This window comes from Gekko japonicus, unplaced genomic scaffold (assembly GCF_001447785.1).
Source record: "Gekko japonicus isolate JY-2015 unplaced genomic scaffold, Gekko_japonicus_V1.1 scaffold303, whole genome shotgun sequence".
Taxonomy (NCBI): Eukaryota; Metazoa; Chordata; class Lepidosauria; order Squamata; family Gekkonidae; genus Gekko; species Gekko japonicus.
The window spans coordinates 1,286,272-1,292,271 of record NW_015169180.1 but is presented as its reverse complement, the minus strand read 5'-3'; positions in this window follow the sequence as shown (position 1 = coordinate 1,292,271).

Below are 6,000 nucleotides of genomic sequence, written 5' to 3'. Positions count from 1 at the left end.
TGGTTTGTTCCCATTTCCTCACTGAAATCGGGGGTGGGGGGTAGCTTCCACATTTGAAACTGCCTTATACTGACTTGGACCATCGGTCCATCAAGGTCAGTGTCGCCCACTCAGACTGGCAGTGGCTCTTCAGGGTTTCAGGCTGAGGTCTTTTACATCACCTAAAACCTTGCCTTTCTAACTGGAGACACTGAGGACTGAACCTGGGACCTTCTACATGCAAAGCAGAGGCTTTTCCACTGAGCCACAGGATTACAGTCTGTGATAAGGACCAAAGAACTAAGCTAGGTGGGATGTCTGACTTATTTTTGCCTTTGAGCTCTGTACCAGAAAGCACAGTGCCCTCAGTTTCCAAGGTGAAACTCTGCTATTCATATGGCCAGGAGGACTGCTGTTTGTGAAAACACAAGGCTCAGCATCCATGGACATGGCTCATGTCTGTCAGAGATGGAGAAAATCTTTTCCATTACATTTTAAAATCTTGTCCATCTTCTAAGGAGCTCTCCATGGTTCCCTTTTTCTCCATTTTACCCTCACAAAATCTCAGTGATGTAAGCTAGGTAGGAAACAATCTTTTGGAGTGGCTTTCACTATATACTGGCATAAGTAGTATATATGATCATACAAAAAGTTCATCCAAACACTTGGAAATGGCTGCCTACTTACTGTTAGAAATGTGCGGTGCCTATATGTGCCAATTTCCGTGGTCCTTACAGTGTGGTGTTCAAGCGTCTGGGTATAAACTCTCAAAGAACATCTCTACAGCTGTATGGGATGTCCTTTATGAAAGTTCAGTGTTTAGCTCATATGAAAAAAAGATGTGATTTTAAATAAATAAATATTAATCTCAGTCTTTCAGTAGAAATGTAACTTCCACGAAGATCCTGAACAAATATAATTTTTAAAAATTATGAAACTGATATTCTCAGCTACATAGATAGTCCCTGACCCCCCAAGGATTTCACTTGCTACTTAAAGAGTTCTACATACATTTTAGCAGAACTGAAGATTAGGGCTGCTTGTGCTACATGATATTTTTCTTCTTGGCTTTTCTGCTGATTTCGCAAAGAAAGGATCAATATATGGAAATAGCAGCATTTTGCTCTCATCATCACCATGGTATAACGTTTGTGAGCCTGATTAGTCTTTGTTCATATGGAATCTGTGTCCAAATTACCCACCAGTGGGCTACTGAAACAGGGGGAGTTTGCACTTTAGGGCAGGCACTCAGTGTCACTTAGCAGGAATTAACAGTCCCTGAACAATTTTAAGGGAAATCCATGCTGGGTAAAATGGTTTTTAAAAAGCATACATATAGATGGAATTGGAGATTTTCACTATAACATGCTGCTTAGACAAGATTATATTGTGTTCCATGTCCAGGATCCAAACACTGAGAATCTAGACAACTAAAGGACTAGTTCTGCATGCCCAAAGAGAATGTAGCCTTATTCAGTAAATGCATGTACAAGCCATATACAGTGGATTTTTCTTTATACATGTGTTAATTCTCATATTATATTCAATGTGATTTAAACACCTCATTTATCCAGGTACTGGTCCCCAGTTTCATTTGTACAGTGAAGGAGCACTGGCTGTTTCTTACAAACAGATGTATGCAGGTATGTGCAGGATGTCTATAACACAGGGCTTGTGTGTATTGGGGGTGGGGGAGGCTAGTCTTTCTCAAACTGCTGTTCCCTAAAAACAATGCTTCTGAATCTTCCTATCCTAATTTCTCCTCAGATTTTAGAGTTCTGAATCATCTGGTCATGGAGTGAAATAACGTCATATGCTAATTGCTGTAGATCAAACTGTTATTAAAGGGAAAAGCTAGAGGGACCAGTTTAAAAGATGGCAACCCTAACTTCAAGAAGAAGAAGAGGAGGAGGAGATTGGATTTCTACCCTGCCCTTCACTACCTGAAGGAATCTCAGTGTGTCTTACAATCCCTTTCCCTTCCCCTCCCCACAACAGACACCCTGTGAGGTAGGTGGGGCTGAGAGCTCTCTCGAGAACAGCCCTTGAGAGAACAGCTCTGAAAGAACTTATGACTGACCCAAGGTCACACCAGCAGTTGCATGTGGAGGAGTAGGGAATCAAACCTGGTTCTCCCAGATTAGAGTCTGTGCTCCTAACTACTACACAAAACTTGCATCTAAGCATGATGCTCAATAGCTGAATAGCTGTTAGGTTGGGAGTGTTGAGCAGCATCAGCTGAATCCTAATGGACCTGCAGTATTCATATTCACAGCAATTATCTTTCTCCTCTTGATTATCTAGCTGGTCCTTCCATCTCATCCCTCCCCTTTTTTATTCCATTCTCTTTGGATCCTGCTATATGTTAAGAAATCAAAGGAAGCTAACATGCGGCCATGAGACCCACTGGAGCTGGACATTCTCTCTCAGCCTCAGCTACCTCACAGGGTTGTTGTGAGGACAGGAGGAGGCACCATGTACTACACCATAAGTTCCTTGGAGGAATGATGGGATAAAGAAATTAGTACAGTAAAAATATATACATAATACCGCCTTAGTTCCATGTTGACAAATGCTAACAGATTAAGCTACACTCCACTTACATTGAAGGGGAATCACCACTTTATTTAAGACAGGGAGAGCTTAAAAAGTTTTACAGAGCAATTGATATTCATGAAGTGAGACTGAATATCGTCTCTTAGTTGATTCCACCTGCCTCCCCCTGTTGTTTTTACATCCTTAAACTGCCCTGTGGAGCTGCTGCTGGCCCCTCCGCAAAGTCACATTACTTACAGGGCTACATGGAATTTTCACAACGAAGCCACTAGCAGCTCCAATGGCCTGTTTTTTTTTGGGGGGGGGACTAAAGCTACTGGTCACTAGAGGCCACATTCTCGATGTGTAAGGTCCAAAATTGCCATCATATGGCTGATATAAAGTTTGGTGTAGTGGTTAAGTGCGCAGTCTCTAATCTGGGAGAACCGGGTTTGATTCCCCACTCCTCCACTTGCACCTGCTTGGATGACCTTGGGCAAGCCATAGTTCTGATTAAGAGCTGTCCTTGAAAAAGAGCAGTTTCTGTCAAGAGCTCTCTCAGCCCCACCTACCTCACAGGGTGTCTGTTGTGGGGAGGGGAGGGAAAAGGAGTTTGTAAGCTGCTCTGAGACACCTTTGGATAGTGAAGGGCGGGGTATAAATCCAATCTCCTCCTCCTCCTCCTCTTCTTCTTCTTGTTCTTCTTCTTCTCCTTCTCTCACCCTTATCTCAAAGTCATTATTTCAAGTGCAAGGATGTTGTAGTGGGTAGATGGACCCTGTCAAAACAAAGGATAGATGACCAAGTTGTTTATGGATGATTAGTGTAGAATTAAAAATAAATTGTGTCTCTGGTTAGGGTATTTGTACTCTACCATTATGCTTCCATCTCTGTTAAGATCGTAGACATATTTACAGCACTGCTGCCTCCTGCTCAGCTTGGTTTACCAGCTTCCTCCTTTGGGTTCAGGTGGCTGGCATCCTTATGTATAGGGCAGGTAAAAATTGTAAGCCTACCATTTTGCTATGAACAGTCACCACTGAATTCTGAGTATTTAGCATGCACTCCCCGTATTTTCTCTTTCAAGAAGTGCCACCCATGCCACAATTCATCTCCATATTTCATAACTAGTCACTTTGAACTGATATCAAGTTACTTGTGGCACAATTCCCTTTGTTCTGCTCCTCCACATCTTTCAAAAGGGCCGTGTAAAGTAGTCACTTTCCCATTCATAGCCGTCTTGAATGCAAGATACATAATTCATAGCAAAAGGACATGAGAAGTGGCCCTCTGGTGCTGTAAAGTCAGTGTTTGATTACATGCCTTGTGACTGCTGAAAGGCATGTAGCAATATCCCCCCCCCCATTGTTAAGTCTGAGATGTTACGAACACCTCCCTGGCAGCTTGGCCCACAGCACTGGGTAAAGCAAGGACATGTGGGATCTAAATAGAAAGAAGCCTTGATTGACATTTGTTCCAAAGGAAATTATAGTCACTGGCCATTTACCCACCAAATGGTAGGAAAGTGTTTCGAAATGTGGCTGGGAAACTGAGCAGTAATTGAGTTTGTGGAGGACTAGTGGTTACTGCTGTGTCCTTGTGCATTCTTTTTTTTTTTGTATTTTTGTATTTGTGTATGTGTGTTTTTTGTGTGTCTGTCTGCACCTAGAAGTCATGGCGACCTCTGGTGACTGACCCCTACTAGGGGTCAGAAGGATGTTCAGAGAGGTGGCTGAATAAAGCCTGCCCCTGACCTCCCAACTGCTGGTATTTCAAGGAGGTCTCCCATCCAAGTACTGGCCAGAGTCGACCCTGCTTAGCTTCCAAGATCTGAAGAGATCGGGCTTGCCTGGCCTATCCAGGTCAGGGCAAAGTGTCCTTATGCATTCTTGATGCTGTACTTCCAGATCTGTTCCCCACCTGCTCTTCCATTGTAATAAAAAAAAATTAAAAGCTGTTGGTGAAACTGACTGAAGCAAAGCCCATGGAATGGGACTTCCCTACCTCTCCTTCCTGCTGCAGCTTGCAGACCCCCCACCATCCCAGTTCCACTCCTGGGACCCTCCTCCCTCAGAACCTGTGGTGAACAAAGGGGGGCTTTGCAGTGAGAAGGAAGAATCATCCTCTCTCTTCTGCCAGTGGAAATGTCGCTATGCAGGCATAAATGTTGTCATTGCAGCAGACCGCATCTTTGGATCCAACCCATCATAGCCCCTCCCTGCCTTTTTGTCTTTCATAAGATTCCTTGCATGTTAGTACTACCAGGACTAGCTAAGGTTGCAGGAAGGATGGAGTCATAAAGTCCAAAGCATTTAAGCCTGGACACTCATGATGCCCCCTCCACCAGCTCCTTGCTTTAGGTTTCACTTGTTAGTGGGCAGTTCTGCTGTATCAGCCCTTCAGCCTGAGAAGCTGGTCTTGTAGCTCTGCCAGTCAGCTCCTTGGCCACACTAGTAAGACTTTAAGGATGGGCAGGAAAGGGAGCTAAAACCCCACAATTCCAGACATCATCAGGGACAATCTGAGCATGATGATGGATTATCTGAGGGCTCTCTCATTCTCAGATCATCTTCATAAGAACATAAGAGAAGCCAATGTTGGATCAGGCCAATGGCCCATCCAGTCCAACACGCTGTCAGACAGTGGCCAAAAATACCAGATGCCATCAGGACGTCCATCAGTAGGGCCAGGACACTAGAAGCCCTCCCACTGTTGCTCCCCCCAGGCACCAAGAATACATTGCATCACTTGCCCCAGACTGAGAGTTCCTATCTATACCTTGTGGCTAATAGCCATTGATGGACCTTTGCTCCATATGTTTATCCAATCCCTTCTTGAAGCCATCCATGCTTGTAGCCACCACCATCTCCTGTGGCAGTGAATTCCATGTGTTAATCACTCTTTGGGTGAAGAAGTACTTCTTTTTATCTGTTCTAACCTCACTGCTCAGCAATTTCATTGACTGCCCACGAATTCTTGTATTCTGAGAAAGGGAGAAAAGTACTACTTCCTCTAACTGCTCTATCCCATGTATAACCTTGTAAACCTCGATCATGTCACCCCTCAGTCATTGTTTCTCCAAGCTGAAGAGTCCCAAGTGCTTTAACCTTTCTTCACAGGGAAAGTGTCCCTACCCTTTTATCATTCTAATTGCCCTTTTCTGCACTTTTTCCAGTGCTATAATATTTTTTTTGAGGTGTGGTGACCAGAACTGTACACAATATTCCAAATGAGGTCGCACCATCTATTTATTGCAGTCGCACACTGTCTCGACATTTTCAGTGAGTTATCTACTATGACTCCAAGATCTCTCTCTTGGTCAGTCTCTGCCAGTTTGGACCCTATTAACATATATTTATAGTTAGGATTTTTGTGCCCCAATGTGCATCACTTTGCACTTGGCCACATTGAACCCCATTTGCCACATTAACGCCCACTCACCCATCCTCAACGGATCCCTTTGGAGTACCTCACAATCCTCCCTGG